General features: G+C 40.3%; 1 long non-coding RNA gene across 1 annotated transcript in view; it reads right to left on the bottom strand.

The window, feature by feature from the left end:
* Positions 1-23059, bottom strand: part of LOC146436698 (uncharacterized) — a 243495-nt gene that overhangs the window by 55408 nt on the left and 165028 nt on the right. The window contains exon 3 of the long non-coding RNA XR_014852758.1: positions 18303-18398. This is a non-coding gene — a long non-coding RNA (uncharacterized LOC146436698). The remainder of the gene's footprint in view (positions 1-18302; positions 18399-23059) is intronic.

Below are 23059 nucleotides of genomic sequence, written 5' to 3'. Positions count from 1 at the left end.
ACCCATTTGGGTGGGACTGCACATACTCTATCTCCCTGCAGGAAAGAGAATTGCATTTGCACAGAGAAATCATGGTCTGGATAGCAAGACATCCACCCAGGATGGAGTAAGCAAGGTCTCAGGCATTTCTTCCAGGGTGCCAGAAACACTTGAACCTAGCAAACAGTCAGGGATGGCTGTTAAGGGAAGCTCTAGGGTAACATTCACACGAGCAGAGCTCCCCAGGGTGTGCTACAATCAGACACATGCTGGCAACCCAGCTCCCACCTATACAGGGACAGAGGAAGGTTTCCTATTCCTATTCCTTTTCCTATTCCTCTCACCTCCTTGGTTTATTGTGCAGCCTGCCTCTGCTCTTGGAATAGGCAGCCTTTTAAATTGGGACACACAACTCACTCTTCCCTAAAGACACCAGCGCAATGAAGAAAATATTTCTATTCAATGGAATTATAGAATACCTTTAAAAAGTTATTCATTGCTTAATTCACTCCCCTCTTTTTGACCTTTATTCAAGGGGAAAACCGCCAACTGCACAAAATCCTGCCAACTCCAAGGAGCTTAATTGTGCAGATTACGGTCTGTTTGTAACACAGATTATTAAAAGCACACTTGGACCCTTCACATCCCCATGTTTGATTCAGTAATAGGTTCTGCATTAGATAAAGGAGATTTGTTTTGATCCCCTCCTCGCAGATGCTGTGTGCCCTACACCTTTTGTATTCCAGAATCCACCATCCATGACCTCTTTGCATAAGTGACAGAGCCACAAAAGGCTGCTCCATACTGTGACTCGCAGCTCCCCACTTTTGAGGGTGGAAAAAGGGCCAGAAAATATTCATTTTGTGGTTTATATGGTAGCCTAAAAAAACCCCAAAAAAACAAATTGCACATCTTATTCTGTAAAGAGCACATTTCTCTGAGAGATTCTGGCACTGTGTGGCACAAAAGCTAACCATGGCCATTTTTGAAAGCAGAGCACATGGTATTTTTAAGAAAGAAAAAAGTGAAAATTGTCTTTCAAATTTCAGAGAATGAGGTGAAACACAGAGTCAGAATGGACAACATATCCTCAAAATATATGAAATGAAATCATTTCCTTAGGTCAAATTTTTTTCTTTTTCTCAGGCTAAAAATTTAATGAGACTTACCTCCTCATCCCCCCCAAAAAAACCCCAAACACCACTGAAAAAATTAAAGCATTTTGTTTGTCACCTGTTACAAATGCACAGAAATCACCTTAAATTTCTAGCTGTCAGATGGTAATTACAAATCAATCCCTGCCTCAGAACCAAGGCCTGCTCCACAGCCAGCCATCATCACTGCAGGGTCTGGGTGGGAAATGTCAGCCTTTTACTTTGCATCTTCATCCTCCAGCTCCCTGTGCTTCAACAGTTGGACTCAATGACCTTAAAGCTCTTTTCCAATTTCAATGTTTCCATCATTCTCCACATTATTATAATTAGAAATCAAGTAGTTTTTCTTCAAACACTATGCTATATGTATTTTGTGAGGTTTCTGCTTGCACTTCAGTGCCCTTACAGCTGCAGGGGAGAGGTGGAGACACCAGGGTTGTGGCCATGACTGCCAGCCAGGTGCTCAGGACTGACTGGGGAAAGACAGAGGGGATTCACACCAAGCACAACTCACACACAGTCACTCTGCTGTGGCTTCTCTCCTTGTTTGCTCTCTTATGAAGAAGGTAGGAGGTGGCAACTGCTTTCCCTGGCATTAATGTGCTTTTAGTTGCTTGATAAAAGTATTTTCCTTCCATAATTGCTGCACAACACCAGACTAAAAGCACAGAACACACTTTTAATTTGAGCACACACTTGTAGCTGTGTGCCAATTCCTTGCTGCTGTACTGTTGATGAGCAGTTTTATGTGGAACAAATTGAAGAAAGCCACAAACTAATTTCCTAAATGTACTTTTTTTTCTCCAATGGTAAGGAAATGATGAGTTTTAGATGAGAAAGAACATCTATCTGCAGCTCAATGAACTGAAAATGCAGAAAGCAAACTCCTGCAGCCTTCAGAAGTACTCGAGAGTGACACAAAAGTACTAACCTCTTCAAATTTTATGATGAAACTAAATGGAGTCAGCAAATCGAGAGGATGACAAGGACAGAGGAAGACCAAAACACACCTGAACTGCTGTGATAAATGGGAATAACAACTTCTTGTTTTAACAAAATAGTGCTAGTCCTGTGATACATACCATAAGCTGGCATAGTACTTTTATTATACTTCAGCAAAAATTGATTATAACTGGCAGTTCCCTACATGTCCAGTTCTTGATAGCAATGCTGCCTCTCAGATTCAGCACAGTCACCATTAATTCTCTTACTCTATTTTACCTTTCTGTATGAGACTCACACTGGGTGTGCATTTAAGAAAATTAGCTTCTACAAATTTTATTTTCAGTCACAAGGAATGCTACAGTCATCTGAAAGCCCATGAAACTCTGCTTCTATAGAACCAGGATTGCCAGCATTTCTAAATTAGCTCCAGTGGAAGAAGCTCAGTGCTGTGCAGATGGGTGGAAGGAGCTCTCTAAGGTTATCTCATTTCAGGAGCTCTGTAAAGCAACTTGATAGTGTTGGTTTAATGCTCAAGTTTTACTGCATACCTGTAAATGTAGATTTGGTGTAATAAAGTGTGTTTGCTGAATGCTCACAGTACCTGGGTAATTTTACAGCTGTGGAGCTGTTGTATCCACATACCCTCAGTTAAACACAGATGTCGTTTTCCAGAGGAATTTTCACCTTAGCTCATTGTCTTTAAATTTCAGTAGAACCTCATCTTTGCTCCTTTAGGTCAGCAGGTGCCTCAAGAACAGACTGCTTTGCCCATCACGCTGTTAATAGCTTCCTTATGGAATTTTCTTGCTTTTAGCCACCCCTGCTGATGTACAGAACATTTAAAGGAGGTCTGTGCCTCGTGCAGGACACAGGGTGCTGGTTTCTCCTCACTTCTGGCTGATAAGTTACCTCTAAACACAGATGCAATGGCTTCAGATGTTTTATTGGGTAGGTAACTGCTGTCTTAGAGTTCTTACACCACTGTAATATGAAAAAGGGGTTTGTGTGAATCGAAATAAGGAGGGCAAGATGGGTAAGCTGCTTGAAAGCAATGATGGGGTAATACTGTCCTTCAAAAAAGATCCAAACAAGCTTGTCTGTTGAAGTGTCTCTGCACATCAACAATGTGCAGGCAAAGCTGCTGCCTGTTCTCTCTCAGTGCTGAGTGCACTGAAAACTGAGTTTAGGCCTCTGCAAAATGCCATGTACCACCGTGATGAGAACCTGAGAGAGAAAGGAATGCCCTTGAAAGGATGAAGCACCCATCATCCCTACACTGCAATGGGAACCCTTTCTGGAGAGGCAGTCAATCTGACTTGAAAGCACTATGGGTCAAATGGGCACCAGCTAAAGATATCAGAACTTTCAGGAAGTTATTTCTGATATTTGAATAGAGTGGAGTCTCATGAAGGTCCTGGAGCTCCAAACTTTGCTGTGCACATCCTCCTACAAACTCTCAATTCTGAGATATGATTACTAGCACAACGAGCTGCCACAGGGGTGGTGGAAAAGATAATGATCATTACACTGTGAAATCAGAATCAAGGATTTTAAGATAAAGTGCCTGGAATTCAAAATCATCATCTGCAATAGAATATTTTCCCAAGTTTTCTCGTAAGGTATCATAATTTGGTAGGATACTTCAAAAAGAATATTTCAAAGTGGAAGGAGTGAGTGTTAATCCCTGCCGATAGCAGAACAGTAATTCTCACTGTGTAAGTGATATGCCAGTAGCAAAAAGGGCTCTTAGAGACAGACTTTCAAGGTGCTTCCATATTTCACATGTAAATAAATTTTTTCTTCAAATGTTCAATAGAGCTAATTTTGATTTGTTGGGAAAATTCTGGTTTAGTTGCCAGCTCGTGAAAGCAGTCCAGAATTGCTCCCTTTTAACAAGAATGTTATGGATTCAGACATAACAAAAAATGTTTCTTATATAAAACTAGATAATCATACAACTCCTACTCAGTCTGATAAAACCAGAAAACTATCAAATATTGGAAAAATGCATTAAAGAATTCATTTTCTTTTTCATTCTTTCTTCTGAAATAATTTGGATCCCAATTCTACCAAAGAGGTTCTGCATTCTTATCTTTATTTAGAAGGTTGTGTTTGCCTTATTGCTATGTCAAGAAGTATAAAATGCTACAAATTAGAAGGATAATATTTTATAATAATAATAGTGGTATGAATAATAAGAAATCAAACAGAAACAGTTTTTTCCCCTTCAGAAAATTTTTTGAAGTTCTATATTTTTCCAACCCCAAATCTGGATAAAAACCACTTTGAAAATCTCAAAAGTGTTCATAAGCAAAAATTAGAGGGCTACTCAATTTGATAATTTTGATCAAATATATTTTTTCAATGACTTTGTAAGATTTCACTTCCACTTGACCACAATTTTACACATTTTCGAATCTGTTTTTGAGCCTAAAATCAGAAGATTTTTGTACCAAAGTATATAAACATATGCCTGGCATTTTCAAGAGCTTGAAACCATTTAAGTAGAATAATTTCACAAAAATTATTCTACTTCCTAAAAAATCCCACTAGCTTGGACAAACCACAGGATCTGGGAAAGCTGACCAGGTCAGCTCTAACAGGAGATCACAACAAAGCAATTAAGACCCAGGATAGATTCCCTGAAGCAATTTGTAAGTAAATATCCATGTGTTCAGTGGGTTCCTCACTACAAGAAAGACATTGAGGTGCTGGAGAGAGTCCAAAAAAGGGCAATGAAGTTGGGGAATGGTCTGGAGCACAAATCTGATGAGGAGAAGCTGAGGGACCTAGGGGTGTTTACCCTGGAGGAAAGGAGGCTCAAAGAGAAATCACTCCATCCTAGTGATGATCATGTTTAAACTCTGTTTGCAGCTAAGACACAGCACCTAAACACTAACAATTTCTCAAAACTGCATGATTTTGAAGCTATGCTGTATTCCAAAACTTAGTGCCTTTCCTCCTCTGATTATTGGCATCCCTGTCATCACACCCTTTAAGTGTTTTGCTAACAGAAATAGACTTCCACTGAATAAAAAAAGCAGACACTTTCTTCATAAACTAAACAACAAGTTTCTTGCCATACAGGTCAGCTACATGGAATTTATTATGAGACCTCAAATGTTTCACAGCATGAGAAAAAAGTTATATGAAAATTAGCTCCCTAAAATAAACAGCCTGTGTAAAACTTGGAGCAGTGTATACAAGAAATATGCACATACACTTTGTATATACTGTGAGATTAGGTTTTCTTCTGATGCTCAGTTAGAGATATTTGGGAAAAACCTGCAAAAATTATTCAGTGGTATTTTCTACCACTTTTGACCACTTTTAGTTACATGTAATTCAGAAACAGAAACAAACTTATGTTTGCCCCTGAACTCTTGCATTGGTGTTTCTCCCTCTCTTCGTTTAAGTTTAAATTACATCCAGGTTTCTTCATAAAATGCATTTCCTATTTGTATGGAAAAAGTCCATCTCCCCCAAGTATTTATGTTATGTGATCTGTGAACAAAGATTTAAATGTATGAAGCTTTTCAAGAAAATTTATTACATTATATTAAAAGGTTAGACATGAAGTTTTTCAGCATCTACCTCTTCTTTTGCATTTCTGTTTTAGTTTCTGGCTGGATGTCTGTTGCAAACCTGTTAAAACTACTTGTCTGCTACCTTTTGAGAATAATAGAGAACTGTTCCACCAGTCTTGCCCATCCAACCAACATTTTCCTTATTTATACACATCATTTCCTATAACTATAACCCAAATGGTTTTGCCCGTGAGTTTGAGCCTTAGTGTCCTCTGACAAAGATGACTGCTGTTTCCAATTGTGTCTAAATAAAATGGACTTCATTTGGATAGAAAAAATCCCTAATTGTTTAATTGTAAAACTTCTCAAGATGAGGGATGTGCAATCTAGAAGCACTGGAAGGTGGGGTTTGTTATGTGCACTCGCAGCAGCACCTCTGTCTCTTTTCTTGGTGGGCCTGGCTCTGCAGTGAATCACCAGAGGAAGTTCCAGCTCATTTGAGAGAAGTCAGAGTTGCCACACTGGATGATATCCTCCTTGGATGGCCCAGAGCAGGATCAATTCCCTTCCTGATCATTGCTATACCTCACTCAATAAGGGCAAGGCTTTATGAAGGTCTTGTTTGTAAAGGTGACAGCACCTAACCTAATACTGGAGAGAAAACCCAGAGATACAGAAAGTCACTGTGCCCCACTGCAGGGGCCACAGTGGGAAAAGAGAGCAACCTCTTCACCAACCACATCTCCAGGTGCCCAAGGCACTTCTCGTTTTGATTAGCAAAGTCCACGCACAACTGAGAAAGCTGGAGTGTTATTGCTCTAATTATTCTGCTCCTTTTCTTTCCTTTTCCTGCCTCCCTCACCCCGGGCTCGTTAAAGAAAGACTCCCAGGAGCTTCCATTCAAGTAGACTGAAAACAGTGTCAGTGGGGGCTGACTTCTGCAGCACAGGTTGCTGTCACCAGTGACCTATTCATCAGCACCAGCACCAGCCTGGCTTTGTCTTCTGCTCCACTAAACAAACTGATGGCAGACTCGGCTCTGCTGCAGAAATATTGAGAATTAAATAAAGCACAAAGGGAGCAGGCAGCAGGGTTGAAACATTTCATGGAAATAGGGGAGCTGGTCAATAAAAGGGGATGGAGACTGGATCAAAAGGGGATGACTTACAATGGGACACGGGCTAAAAGGGGTGTGCACTATCCTGCGGGTCAAAAATGACAAAACATTGTGGTCCCAAAGCTGTCACCTTCTGCACAGTAGGGAGGGATCTGGGAGCAAGAAGAAATGCAAAGCTAGCAACTCAATATATAGGAAATGTACAAAGGGAAAAAAAAACCCAAAACCACAAAGGGTCAAATCTAGGGTGCTTGCAACAAGCTGAGACCACTGATCTCAATGAATAAAACACAATAAATGTTTAGAGGGAGTATTGGAAAGAAAGAAGGAGAAACAAAGCATGATAAGGAAGACTGAGATTTTGGCTTAGGGGTTCATCTCAAACTTGGGACAGCTGGCTCAATTTCAAGATTCTGCCATATATTTCCTGTTGGACCAGAAGTGAGGCATTGAATCTCTGCAATTCAGTCCCCATCAGGGAAGAAATACTTAGGGAAAGGATATGACACATATTTTGTCTGTAGGGTCCCCTAAGTTCAGCCATACCCATGTAAAAGCAAAATAGTTTGTTGAAATGGAGAGATGTAAAAAAATTCTGCGTTTTGAATTTTTCTATTTTGGAGGCATTTAAATGGATCACATTTACTCTTAAATAAGTTTTCAAAGCATTAAACTTCTATTCACACCTTTCTATCATTTTCTGCCTTTGAGGTTCTGAATACAAATATCTGACTGGTGTCCAGTGAATACAGATATTTGAATGCTAGCCAGAAATTTTCTTCTGCACTCTTTTTCTGGTTTTCTTACTTTACCTTCTGCTCTTGTGTCAGGTTCCAAAATTCCTTCTCTTCTGGACAAGGTTAGAGGAGATGAGAAAGAGTAAAATTGTAATGCCTGTGGCTTTCCAAAAAATAAGTTAAAACATTAATGATATTTGAGAAAAGTAATTTCCTCAGTTTAAAGGGGTTTGGCACATTTTCAGTGGAAAGGGAGGTTTTTTCTTCCTTTCTTCTTTCATGTAATTTCATTTAATTTAAATATATTTTCCTCCTTAGCGTTTCACAGAAAGAAAGAAGCCCAGAAGAGTAAAATAGCTAGAGAAAACAGAATTTCTTCCAATATTTAAAGACCCACATGCATTTCAGCAATGTTTTTTTTTCCCCCTTGGAAACCTGAAATAAAACCCTGGTCCCACACACACCTCATGAGAAAGTGCATCTGTTTAAACCCTGTTCTCTGTGACCAACCTGGATGATCAAATCAGAGAGTTCTGGATCCTGCAAATGGATTCCTATACCCATTGTTGGGGTAACTGCAGCCAGAGGGGAACACACCTTCTCTACCTTGAGGTAGTAAAATTCTTTCCTCTGTCATGGTAAAAATTAGGGAAGGTGAGAATCTTAAGGCATTTACCACTAATAGATGTCCTGGACAGTATGGAAAATCTGCCTGTGTCCTTCAAAGCTGTGTATGGATGGCACAAAGTTCACTGCCCCATGGCTGAGCTGCTGTTTGTCAGACAGAGCTGCCTAAGTGTGACTAGAAATTTCCCGAGCTGCATAATCATCAGCTGCTCCTAACTACAGCAGCTCTGCAAAAACCAATTCCCAGATCTGTCCTCAGAGTTTAAATGCTGGCCACCTGGCTGACAGTCTCACAAGTAGTGAAATAATTCAAACAGGTCAAGTTACCAACTCAGAAACAGTGAGGGGTTTTTTTGCTTCGTGCCATGGAGAGGAAAATTTCCAGTCTTCGTTCAGAATTGGCCATCATTATTAAATGCACACATGGATGGGCTTTTTGGCCGTGATATAAATGACTTAAAGCTGGGATTCAAATAGGTCTATAAAGTGCTTCTATGATGTTCCTCTCCCTTCTTTTTTCTCTTTTTTTTTTTTTTCTGAAACTGTCTCTGCTCCACTGTTCTTTGTAGAGATAAGCCCTTGAAAATCACCCTTCTTAAGGTGTAAACTTGGTGACTGTACATTATAGTAAAACATTTGATTTGCTACAGGCTAGAAAAATAGAGAAGTTGAAATCTCTTCATGGTGTATTAAAGGTCACACAATTATAATAAAATCTTGCTCCTGCAGCTCCAGTCACAGACAAAATCAGTCTCAAATTTCCAGCGAACAATGAAGTCCCCACAGAGTTTCAGCTTCCCTGGGAAATCAGGGTATCTCAGGCTGTGTTGATTTTAAGAATGTCCTGAATGCCCACCATAAAAAACGTGTTACTCAACACAGTCACAGCTCTTCTGGGGTCCTCTGATTGAAAAAAATGCTTTCTATTTTACAGCCATTTAGGGCATGGCACTTTTCTGGTTCCAGGAACTTAAAGAGCAGCAAGCTCTACTCTGTTTGGGTGACACACCACAAGCCTGAATGTCATTTCATAGTATGCCACACATCAAAATAAAATAATAGTAATAGAGCACAAAAAACTACATCCTCACAATACAAACTAATCTTCCGCCTTCCCATCAAGCGAAACGTATTGACAACTGACAATAGGCAATTAATAGATTAATGAGAATAGCCCTTATCTGTCTACATTATGAGTTTATCTGGTTGTTACAGGATGAACACAACACGGGCCTGTGCTCACAGGAGTGCTGTCCCAGTAGAAATGAGATCATTGCAGCAAGATATGAATGCAGGATTTTGATTACCAGGTATCACTCAATGGAACAGAAACCCCTCCAACACACACTCACACTTTATTCTATACATTTTAAAAATATTCAAGGGCAAAGAACAGAATATAATTTACTAGAGAGAGAATTAGAGGGAAAGGTTTTACAAAAGCAGGAGAGATTAGGTTTTGATCCAGGGTTAAGACTACTGCCTCTGGCACACATAGAATCTGTCAAGATAGGTGGTGGAATGTAAAAAAATTCCTTTCCACCCAAAACTGAGTCTAAACTCACTGATGCCTGAAATGCTTGATAATAAAATAAACTTTTAAAATCCTTTGATGACCCAAATAAACAAATAAAGCACACAAACTAATTTTTCAATGTTTCTGACTCCAAAAAATGGGGCTGCTCTTTCTGGCAGTGGTGAGTTCACTCACACCATAGATAAATTGATAAATTTGATCTGCATAAGTACAGAGGTGCACTGGAGGATGCTGTGCTTCATGTGAAACCTGCAGAAAAGCAGATTTTCCAAATGACCGAGGTAGGAAAGCGAACAAGGTATGAATTTGGGGAGCCAGAGAACCATTACCTCAATTGCATCGACATTTCCTCCCTGGCACACTTGCCAGTTATGTATCTCCTCAGCTCTGTGCTTACTTGTTCCCTATTTCCACCACAGAAGGAAGCCAGATTTACTTCTCTCATGCCCTAGCCAAGTTCTGCCTGCTTCTCCTCGCATGTGTAATCTAAGTTTTCTCGAGGGGTCCATTTGGACAGATAAAGTGAATTTGCCCTTGATAGCACTGTAAAGGTTCAAAGCAAATATTGTGATGTTTTTGTGGGTTGGCAAACACGATCTGCAATTTGCTGTGTGGAAATTGCTGTCCCACTCTAGAATTATGCAGGTTTTCACAATGACTAAGGGCATGAGGCAAATGCAGCAGGGCAGTTGCATGTTGATCATTCTATACAATTTTGCTCATAGGCTGTTTATTGGGTTTCTCTCAGAGCCCAGTGCAGCTAAAAGAAAAACACCAGTGGAGTGAACTTTGGATCAAGCTTGATGTTCTTCCATTGCAATACACTAGACAAAAAGAAATGAGGGGTTTATTCTGACTTGAATAAATCCCTATGAAAATGAAGCTGCAGTCCTGATGAGGACACTCTCCTGGGAATGTGGCTGTGGAGGTTCCAGGCACTGCTGTCCCAGCTACTCACTACCTGCCCATGCAGAGCAACATGTGGCTTTGCTTCCCCACATCAGAGGCCACTGTCTGGCTGCTGGGAGGTAATTCCAGCAGCAGAGCAGGGCAATAGCTGCAGGCAGGAACATTTAAACCACAAAAGCAAAAATCACCATAAGGCATCTCAAAGCCTCATAACCTTTTCTACACCTAGATCTCTGCTGTTTTAAACAACTGTCATGGGAAGGGGCTCAAAAACTACTTCTGCACGTGTCTGTTTGGATGAAAAAAAGAGCTATAGGAGCCCAGAGAAATACTGAATTTTTATATACTGCACTGAAAAGGGAATTCACTTTGTAGCTCATTTTTAAGAGCTAATATTCTTTTATCTGATCAAATGGTAAACAGCATTGGTAAATCAAGTTTTGATGGCATATGTATTTGCAAACAAAACTTTATATTCAACCTTTTCTAAGATGATCCCACAAATCTGTGTTGATATCCTCTGTGGTCACATTTTTTAAGAGCCTGAAAAATAGAACAGCTTCCCATGCACTCCCATGTACATGCACTTCTACATTTCCTAATTGAATGGGACCTTCTAGGCAGGCAGTGAAAAGCAGCTTTGGAAAATCAGCGTAGAGAGGGACAGAATGTTTTCCAAATGCTGATTTAATTCCGTTCTTGGGTATTCTATTCCACAGGAAAACAAACTAAAACTCCCCCACAGAGAACTGCAGTGTGTCATTCAAACACATCTCTCATGCTTCAGGGATGACATGCTCATGGATGCCTCCCAGAGCACCCTGCTACACAGAGCTGAAGTTCCTGAGCTCTCTGAAGGGAAATGTACAGACAGAATGGCACCAAAACTGTGAGATACCACAGGTTTTTTTGTCTCTTCAACACACTCTTTCCATGGTCACTGCCTCCCATCATTTTAGCTAAATGCCTCAGGACCAGTCTGGTATCCCAGCCTTGTCACCTTGCTTTGTCCTTCCTCTTCCCAGGGTTTGGGGAACCCTGAAATGCTGGAAGGCACAAAACCACCTGTACTATCCCCTGGCAAAACCAAGCCATGAGTGTTTAACGCAGCTTGCTTCATTTGCTCCTTAGCTTAGCGGGAAAGAAGTCCCAGGTGTTTCCCCCCAGCATTTCTGGAAAAACTCTTCAGTTTTACAGATCAATCTGGGACCTATCTGTCGTGGTTTCTTGGGAGAGCTGCTGACAGAAATATCAAGAAACATCCCCAGCCTGCATTACTGGGAGATGCATCGAGATTAGAGGATAGGAAACCAGTCTGAGTAGAGTGACTGTGACTCACTGATTTCTTTGATGCTATGAAATGATGCCAAAGAGGTCACTTAGGAACTCTGGTGCCTAAGGAGAAAAAGCTGGCACAGAGGAGAGCAGCCCTTTGGTCACATAAAATTACTTCAGTTCTTTAGGCAGGTGATGCCCACTTGCAAAATTTTCAGTACAGAGAAGTAAAAAATAATTTTAAAAAATCCTCTTGAGCCTGTGTTTGAATGTGTGGACCAAAACCGCTTCAATAGGGAGCAAGGGGAAGTAAAACAATGGTCAAGAGTCCACAGTGCTGACTGCTAATAGACAACAGCTTCTCTTGACATAAAATGGTGCTGCTCCACCGAGGTCAGGGGAAGCAGCAATGTTTTATCTTAGCTGAGAATATCTGGACACAACTGTTGCTCAGCTTTATATTGTAATAATTTAACATACTTAAACACTTTCCTGTGAAGGAGTTAATGAAGCCATGTGTAGATCATTGGACACATTTACAGCCCATTGTTTAAGATACAGGAAAAATTAGATCCTTTAAGAAATGAAGAAATGGGAGCAATTAACCAAAACAGAGATCACAAGACATTTTAAGCAACAGTTGAACCAAATGGTTACCTTCCAAACTGGCATTGCGAGGCTGAAACAGGTGGGACAAAGCATTTCAGACACACTTAAGCTGGGTGGAGAAACAAACCCAAAAATAACAGATAGGAGCAGAAAAGAATGTTGGTTCAGGGATGCTTTAGATCTGATAGCAAATACATTAACCATCATAGAATTTTTCCCATGCTTAGGAAAGGCAATGGAACTGTGTTTGTTCTTCGCAAATAAAACAGGATTACACCATGGGTAGAACCAAATTTGGTATTAATTCCTTCTTTTCCCTGCTGATCCCTGCTGCTTTCCCCAGTCTGGAAAACCCACGGGCAATTTGGCTCAAAAGGACAGCACAACACAAAAAAATCAGAAACCATTTGAAGACAGCTACACACACATTCTCTTCTCTCCCCATCAAAGCATGGCTCTGTTCTCCCAACCTCTCTGGCCCTCTGTTTTCTGTAAAATGGAAATAACACGGCAGAAGAGAGTGAGAGTCACAGATCATGAGCCCACTCAGTGAACTTTGAGAGAAGGATCTTCCCCTTCTGCCCTTCAGCATTTTTACATCTGCAGTACCTCCCTTGTGGTAAGTGCTACCTACATGGGGAATATCTGGTTTAGCTCTATGCACAGAAGCTACTTCCACTTAAAATATTTGTGGGAAACCACGAGTTTCAGATGTGAGGCTGACAAGCCTCAATTAAAACAGATGAGGTTTTAATACAAATATGAATCTCTTTACAAATATCAGACTTTGTGACATAACATCAGCTGTGAATGTAAAACAACGTAGGGATGTGTTTTCCTGCAACAACAAAAATTTTAAATCAAATACCTTTTCCTTCCGATTCCCCATGCAGATTTCTGAGAATCTAATGAAATATTGTATTTCATGTTTGCAAAGTAGAACGTTTGCATATGCTTCATTAATTACTTTGGCAAGGCCTCCATTACCAAAGGTGCATGTATTTTTACTTAGGCTTCAGCAATCTGCCTTGGAGTTTTCGATATTCATGTTTCTGCGCTATTTGCACTCTGTATCACTTCATTATATATACACATATAAATATATTTTCAACAGATCTTGGAATTTGTCATTCTGCTAGGATTTCTAAAAATATCCTTCCAGAAAAACTTCCCTGAACTTGACTGGAATAGGAGAGGTGGTGCACACTTTTCTTTTTCTTGGAGCTCCATCTCAGTCCGACAGCAATGCTGTCCATGTAATCTTGGCATCACATTTCACACTAAGCTCATGATGAGCTGAATTTTCAGTAGAACTGACGGTGAATTTTCAGATGAAACAACTTCTCATTGGAATACAACAGCTTGCTCAAACAGAATGTTTTGGGCTTTGACAACCTCCCAGCTCAACACAGACAGGGAAGTCTTAAAAACTGCTTGTGGGGCTCCTAAATCAACATTCTTTGGCATGAGGGTGGTGGACTTCCTAAGTTTACTGACACCTGAGGAGCTGCTTTCTCCCAGTTTGAACAGAAACAAGAACAAGAAACAGTTGTTTTTTGGAAGCCAGTGTTTCTGAATTTCCTTTCCATCTCCAATTCCCTTGTTTGCATCTCGTCCCACACCCAAATATCCAACAAAGGTCTTCTGGCAACACAGAAATGTTAAATACCACCTTCTTTGGCCTGGATGCTGAGAGAAGTAAGAGGGCAAAAAGGAGGAGAGGGAAGCACTAAGAGAAGGGATGCAGCAGCAGACCCTAGAACCTTCACACAGATTTACCTGGCTGCTCAAACACTGGACTGCCTTGAGAGCTTTTTCCACTGAGGTGCACCCCAGCTTGCACTTTGGGTTTCATATCAGAAAAAAGCTATCCAATGCCAGTCACTTGTGACAATACCTACCATTACCTAACACTTCACAAGATCACTCTAAAATACCCAAAAAAACCAGATGGGAAAACCCACATAAATAACTATAGTGCATTAAACTCCCAAAGCAAAGGGAATACCCTCATGCAGAATCTGTCCTGTCTCTCCACAAATAATAACATGACATGCTGAAAAATCTTCCTACACCTTAGAAAAATAAGGAGGAACAGGGAATATATTGGAAGGGAAATGCAAAACGTAAGAGGGTTGGGGAACTGCCTTCCTTATTTTTACACAATTATTTTCCCCTTCTCACACACATAAGTATAAATTTATGTATCTTTGTGCTGCACTTCACTCTCTAGTAATGATCAAATACTCATTAAGTGTTTCTGAACCTAGGACTTGCTCGAGGTTTATGTGCTCCCTCTAAGAATTCCCAATCCCTTCAGTCAAGGCAGAGGCAGGGGCCAGACAGCACTCTAAAACATAACATGGTCCACCTCATAAAATGCACTGCACCTCCTGAAAACCAAGTACCCCTTGGCCTCAATCCTGCCTGCTGTGCACTGTGTGCAGCCATTAAATAAAGCCCCCAGCATTCTACCAAGCTTGGACAATCACCCTGGACAACGTAACAGGATCAATGCGGGAGATGAGGATAAAGACCAAACAGCTCTGGAGATGTCCTGGCGAAGACAAGTAAACAACAGGCCTCCATAGAGAAGGGGGAAAGAAAACTCAAATCACACTGAAATTTATCAAAGCTTAAAGCTGCTTACAATAATGGCTAAGGGTGAACGATTAATTTCAAACCAGGCCAAATTGAGGAAAAGAACCTTGATGCACACACCAATTTTGCTTCTCAAAGTCAAGAATTGCCTAATCAATAGTAGTGCTAAAAGGAGATGGGCACTCTCAGGGGTACCATTACAAAGAATTGCACTGGATTTTAGCCACCTGGCTCCCAATTGCTTTAATAGCTGTCACATGGCTAAAAACCAGTCTGAAGCTTTAAAAGTTTACCCCTTGGTCTTCCTGAGCATCCACTGCTGTCAGGTGGCAAATGTGGAGCAGCAGGAGGGACTGTGGGATTTACTCCTGCATTGACCAGTATAAGAACATGCCCAAGAATTTATACTGCTGCAGCTGCAAGTGTCACTTACTGGGTGAAGAAAGGCAAAGCAGGAGAGGGTAAAAGGGGTGAGTGAGAGAAAGTGAAAGAAACTGCACTTAACCCTTCCCCTGTTGATGTGTTGATAGCAGCCTACACCAGGTACTCACAGTGCTGCCCTAATCCAATCAGCCCTCCTCTTCCATTAGCTAAAAATAGACTGGCACTTTTTAGGTAATGCTCTGATTGCTCCCCCCCATTCCAAACTGTGCTCCAAATCTTAATGGAAAACCTTCAAGGAGTTTAAGGTTTTAAATCAAATAAAGGAGCAGACACAAGGAGAAAAATCCAATCAGAGCAGAAAGGGTTGGATTACAAAGGAACTGACTTTCTTTCCATTGTCACCAGCACTGAACTTCTCAGGAGCAGTAGCTGGAAAGACAGAAGGAGGCAGATAAAAGAGAAGTGGAAAGAGGGGTTTCTCCCATGCTCCTATTATACATAATTTTACAAAAGAAAATGTGACATCATGTCAACAAATCTGGGCTTGACTTAGTTCCTGAGCCAGCTAGTGGGCAGCTATGGGATGGTGAGTCCCTGGTTCCTTTCTCAGATGGCTTCCACGGCTCCAGAGCCTTCCAGAGATGAGGGCAGCAATGGGATTCAAGTTGGGAATCACAGCTTGAGGTGGATAGGACCTTAAAGATCACTAGATCAGATTACTCTGAGTCCCATCCAAGCTTGAACACCTCCAGGGGTGGGTCATTCACAGCTTCTCAGGTCAACCTGTTCCAGTGCCTCACCACCCTGACAGGAAATAATTTCTTCCTAATATCTAACCTAGACCTACTATCTCCCAGTTTGAAGCCATTCCCCCTTGTCCTATCACTACCTGCCACTGGGAAAAATCCCTTTTTGTAAGTCCCTATTTAAGTACTGGAAGGATGTTATGAAGTCTCCCCAAATATTGTCATGAAGAACAACAACTCAAAATGTTTCTATGTGGAAGTTGTTGGGCAAAGGGAATATAGAAAAACAAGTAAACCAAGGAACATAAACCCAAAGTAATTGAAAAAAGACCCATCAATACTGCCACAAAACCTGAGCCTGCAACTCATCCTGAGTGAAAAAAAAAACCAAAAAAACCTCCGGATTTATGTACAATCAACACTCCTGCCACCCATTTAGAAGACTGAACATCTAAAGTTTAGGAGGCTAACCAATATGATTAGGGGAAAAGAAAGGGTATGGCAAAATATTTCCCAAAATAGTAGATAATTATTATGATCATGCAAAAACTAGGAATTTATATATATGAGCCTGAACATATTTCATAGCATGATCCCTTTTCATTGAACCCTACATACATTATATGTACTTTAGAATAATTATTTTGAAAAAAAACCAAAACCAACCAAAGTCCTGAGCCAATGCAAACACCAGAAGAAAGCAAGAGCATTGATATTTCTGCTGAAATAAAGGACAGAAATCTGATAAGATGTTATTTGCATGTCTGATCCAGAACCCATCAACTTGACAAGCTTTGAATCCAGCTGTGAGTGTAGGTTCATGAGCCAGAGAGTATTGGTGAGTGCTGCTGTTACACTGGCTTTTGCAGTATCTCTCTTCATAGACATTAGAGCCAAACCCCATCAGTTCCCCTTAGTTGAGCTGGATTGGCACTTTGGAAATCCTAGTGCACAGGAAAAGTTTAAATCCTCACATTTGAGGAGTAAGAGCAGCATAGAGCTCAGCCACTGGCTAAATATGGCTCAAGAAAAATGAAGGCAGTAGAAAAATGAAGGCAGGAAAAGAAGGAACAATGAGCAATAAAACGAAAAGGGAAATGAAGCAGAGAAAAGGTGCTGCAAGGAAGAGAGAATAGGAAAGAGTATGGGAAACTGGGGAGGGTGGGAATTAAATTAATCAGAACCAAGAAAGAATTAAGGAAATGGTGACAATGAGAAACAGAAGAGAGCACTTGAACTCACAAGTTCATAACTCACAAAGTGAAAACTCACAAAGCAAAAACAAGCAAGAGGTACATTGGAGGCAACAGAAGAAAATAGGGATGCAATGAGAGAGCGAAAGAAAAGGAAGGTGAAAAGGTGTGAAAAGCTGAAAATATCAAGAGGTAGGAGAGAAAACGGGAGAGAGGAAAAGGGAGGGAAAGAGAAGGAATTGTACAGGCAAAGGACCAGAAAGAGGAGAACAATCCTAGGGAGCCTGCTGTGGTGGGTCGCAGAGGAGTTCACAAGCCCATGCACTCCAACTACTTCTTTTTGATTCTGTGTCATTGTCAGGCTTCAGACTGCAGCTGCAAATTGTTTGTCTGGCAGTTCTGGTAGGTTTGATTCAATAACTCCTGTAAGAGGGCAGGCAGGATATCAATGCTGCTTTATTGCCTTTTTCTCTGCCTACAATAGCAATCCTCCAGTTATACAGTATTATAAAGTGCCATCACTGGGGGTTGTATCTCAGCATAGTCACATCTCATCTTCCTGGACTATAATAAGCCAGCAAAGGTAGAAGTGTGAAACTACGTGAGCTTCGTGAAAGGATTAACATCAAGGTCTAAAGATTGGCACCAGGGATGGGCACTGAGCATACAACAGACCCTGGCTTCCCAAGGACCACAGCAGGAGCTGGGAACATCCTACTGGATCAGCTCCTCCAAAATGCACCTGGTAATCTGTGTCAAATCCCACTCCAGCCACTAGTGGACAAAGCATTACCACTCCAGAAAGCTGCAGGCACTGCTGGGGAGCAGAGAAAATAATGCACACGGTCCTGGCAGTTGGGTAACTTTGTAAGCCTCTCTCCACATCCTTTGGATAAGAGCTCTTTAAAAACAACCACGCAGCGACATTTAACCTAAGAATGGACTGACAGTCATGCACCTACCATTTTTCCTCCTGGAAGCTTGTTCCTTCAGGCTGTGGGGGGTGTACCTCGCCAGCTTGACACAGAGAAATTTCTCCAGCCTTGAGTGTTCATGATCTGTCAATAAAAAGAGGCTTTCTGTTACACAATGTCATCACAGAGCACATTTTGCAAACACTTAATTCAGGTTAAAAATGTCGCAGCAAAACAGGAAAACCACCACACAGAAAACTGCCTGTAAGGCATTTTATTTGTATGTCTGGGGAAAAAAAAAAAAAAAAAACCAACCAGGAAAATTCCTGACACCTTGTTCTGGTTAAAGCCACACAAATCAGAACAGAACTTCTCATTCAGGCCTGGTCATTACAAATATTGGGAGTAACTGAGGAGACCAATTAAATCTACTTAAACTTTGCCTCACACATACACACATATAGAAATCCCTGTTTCATTGTAAAAATCATAGATGGATGTATTTAAGATTGTGCCTAGAAATCATTGTGCTTTTACACTGCAGTTTATTCCATATATTTCCATCCTTTTGAGTCACACTGTTCAGCCTCCTACTTATTCTTAATAGATTAATTTGCAATTGCTCCCTCGACATTTCAGCCTTTCATGATGGAGAGCAATTCCTCTCATTTCACTCATCAAGGCTCCATATAATAATGAAAGTTCCCATAGGTCACCTCTATCGTGCCTTATTTCCTTAACCCCTTTAGCCTTCCACCCTGATAAGCGTTCTTAAACCTAGAGCTGTCTGGGTTAAAGAAAAAATAAAATTTCTCCTGCAAGGCAACTGCAAGGGAATCTGTATTGCACCAGTTTTATAGAAAATGTGACTACAACCATATGATTTCAATTCTCCAACACCTTTACATTGTCATAATATTCTATTTGTTATTTCCAAGCAGTTATACACACAAAACTGCTGAGATTTTTCTCTAATAACCCCAGGTCTCTTTTTTTTTTTTTTTTTGATACACTGAATAATAAGAATTCTGCTGTGGTTCACTAGCTCTAGACCTGCTGTTATAGCCACTAAAAGATCCAAATCATCCTCATCTTGGTGGGAATTGCTTCTTACTTGTTTGCTTAATCTTTGCATTAGGCAGAACAATCAATGTCTGCTACTTTATTTGTTATAATTTTTCAGAATAAAATTGATAGGCAAGACTCTGAGCTGCCATACATTGGCACATCCCTAGCATCACTTCCCTGGTCCAGTTTCACCCACTAAATAGGTGCTTCCAAACAAACCTGGAGGGCATGCCACCAGTTTGAATTTTCCAGTTATTCCTTATGACCAACAGCTGTTTTCAAGTCGTGGCCCTGCTTCCTGACTCACACTGATGTAGGGGACAGTCATGACACAGCCTGCAGGCCAGCAGGGTCTGGGTGAAAAGGAGGGGTAGCTCAAAGTGCCCAAAAGTAGCCCTGTGCTCCCAAGAAATTCACATTAAACCAACAAACCATCGCATTTATTTAAAGAATGATTTTTTCATCGCATCATATTCCAATTTGCCTCTTCTTTTGTGCAATCTGTCCATTCCATGGGAGACAAAATATTTCTGACCAGCAACATGGTGCTAAATAAAACAGCTGCCATTCCTACGCACAACCTTGAGGGCTGTGCATCTTTAGGGGGAGGATACTACAGTTAGCTCAAAGCAATTCAGTGCTGATTGGCTTGGGGATAATTTTCTGGCAACTAAGGATGGAATTGAGACCAAAAAATCATTTCAAGTAACTGCAGAGGAGTCACAGGACAGCAACACCTTCCAGTCTCTCGAGACCTAGAATTGATTTGAACTGGTCTACCACTTAAATGGAGAAAAGCTATTATCCCATCACTAATCTCTTGAGCCACTCAGTCCCACTTGAAGCAATTTTTTCTTCAATAAGCTATTTTACATATTTCACTTAGTCCACAATCTATGGGAGAAGCTTATCACATGATTTGTGTAAAAAGATAAATACCTCTCCCCTTTGCATTTCTGTTTATCCTTGGGTTTGTTGCTAACATGACAGAACTATTAAACATGTTCCTCCTCTTCTCTCCTTATGGAGCCCTGCTTTTCTTCCTACCATTCCTAAAATAAGACAACTTCTTGTTAGTTTTTGGAAGAAGACCCAGCCTAGAAGCATGTGTTCTGGTCTTTTTTCCACATAAATGTAAATTCATTGCCCTCACACATCACAGCAGCCATCATTACAATTCTGGTTACTATTCCATATCTCAAGAAGGGTAAAATCCAGGATCTGCAGCGTGACAACAGAGAATTGCTAAAGATGCAATTTGCAAAAGCAATCTTAATTTTTTTGGTGCATTCACGGGCACCAAAAGCTGGACACAGCTCCCACAAGTATGCAAAGATGGTGTCATTATTAAGAATGTCTTAAAAATTTGGTCTGTGGTGTTTGAAACCAGGGAGGTCAGAGCTGCAGTTGTGTAATGGGACCACACTTCTTTTTCTAGAAGGAAAATCATTTTTGGTGCGAAATCAAACACACATTCACATTCAAACCTCTCTGTTTCTCCCACTGTTTTCCCACTATTTTGTGCACTCAGAAGAGCCTGTTTTGTCTACTTCATGCTTTCTCCTCCTTAAGCATTTCCTCTGTAGTTTCTCCCACCTCTGAATTTACTCATCCCTCCTCCATCACTCCCAGAATTAGAATCCATGCCTTTGAAAAACCTCAGCATCCTTCATTTTCAGGCAGTTCATTTCAGCTCCTGCTCACCCCACAGGTTACACTGCTGGAGCAGCACTGCTTTGATACTGTTCCTCAGGCAGCAATTAGAATCAAATCAGCACCAGGCTGTTTATAAAAAGGGATGTTGCTGTAATGACACTATCAATTCTTCCAAACATGGTGGCTATTTATCAAGTGATTAAAGTAGAGTAACTTACTCCAGGTTTACTAGCCTATTTTCCATTGGAACTTAAAAGGTTTTACTGCTGCAAGTATGGCACTTGGACTGCTAATAATTTCAATTTTATTACATTATCATATTTTTTAGATTTATTTCTAGGTTTTGCATAAGATTCAAATTGTTACCCAGTTTATGAAATAATGTAAATTTATCTTGGTCAAAAATCGCATTAGGATAATTATCTTGCCCTTTTGGCAGATAATTTTGTTTGTAATATATTGAAAATGCTTATTTTTTGTCTTCCTAGCCACTCATTCTTGCAGAAGAGGCTATTTTTTCCTGACACAGGCAACTCCATCTCCCTTTTCACTGTCAAGAACTGTCAGGTCTCCTCCCATTTTCCCCTCTCCATTAGGGGGAAACCAAACAAAAGGTGCTCCATCTCCCCAAAGCAGCAGGATGCAGATAACAGTGGAACCTGCCAAATAAATGCCAATTTAGTCAGATACTAAATACTTGCTAAAACTGCCAAATTACCAGAAAGATGCTACTTATCAAGTATCAGAAGAAAGCTGCAGCAACTAAGGCTGGATTAAGCAAATTACACCTGACCTTCTGGCCTGGGTCTCTGACCCTGGAATGTCTGAAAAGCCACCTGTGATCTCCAGCATCAGCACTTTGATTAGATTTGATTTTTCAGTTTTGGGGACATTTTAATATTTAAAAAGCACTAACTCACATTTAGATGAAACCTCTATATTTTTTTGGTTTGGGATTTTTGGGTTTTTGTTTGGTTGGTTTTTTGTTTTCTGTTTGTTTGTGGTTTTGGTGAAAAACAGTCAAAATAGCACTTATTTAGGAGAAAAAAAAAACATCTTCAGGAATTCAAAATTTCAAATTTTCTTTGGAATGCACGGGGTTTACTTTGTGCCTACACAACATTACTATAAAATAAGAATTTATACGGGCATGCTTTAAGTTGACATAATAATTAGTGAAATAAAATAGTTTAAAAAATATTAAGGATATGTGCTGCTTAGTACTGATGGACACAACCCTGTTACACAATAAAGTAAGAGGTATTCTGGTGTAGAAAAAGGATAGCAATATCCTGAATTTTGAATAAGTTAAATGGGGATTTTCCACTAATTTTAATTCTAAATTTCAATTATTCTAGTTCTATCAAGCACTCATGACACAAGTGCCAATGAACAGATATTGGGTAACATCCAAAAGGTATCCAAAAGGTGTAATGTCAAAATATGAACTTTTTTTTTAGTAAAATATATAATATAGCCTAGGAGCTTTACAAAAGCAATTCTCTCCTTGTATTTTTTAATACTTCTTGTTCAAGCCTGTCCTTTAACTCCCTCCTTATTGCTTTTACAACACATTACATGCATCTCAAATAAATTAAACATGTGACATATAAATTCAGTTCATGCTTTTTGGGGGTTAGCAAAATCCTGAGAAACCAAAACATTGAAAATCACTTGTCAAAACGTTCTGGGATGAAGTAGTTAAGCTGTCATCAACAGCTTAAACACTGTTTATTTGAATATGTAAAGCAACTTTTTAAAAAAACAAAAACAAAACAAAAGTACAGAGCCTGTTGATCAGAGTTCTTTCTCCACATGTCTTAATTTTACTTCCCTGATCTCCTGGGAAAAAAAGAAACTTCAGATGAAGTGCAAGGGCAGAGACACCCTCGGTGAAGAAAGCACTCTGCTCCAGTGACACAACTGATGTGACAAAGTATGGCAATGGTATTACCATGGCCCTACAGGATTATTACTCCTCTGTGCCCATTATTTGAAATGGAGTTACCCAGTGCTTACCACAAAACAGCAAGTAGCATTTTGCAGTAACACAATAAATAACCCATGTCATCTCTGTATCT

This window comes from Lichenostomus cassidix, chromosome 5, assembly GCF_008360975.1.
Source record: "Lichenostomus cassidix isolate B80296 chromosome 5, HeHo_3.0, whole genome shotgun sequence".
Taxonomy (NCBI): Eukaryota; Metazoa; Chordata; class Aves; order Passeriformes; family Meliphagidae; genus Lichenostomus; species Lichenostomus cassidix.
The sequence above is the reverse complement of the archived record's forward strand: the minus strand, read 5'-3'. Positions and strand labels throughout refer to the sequence as shown.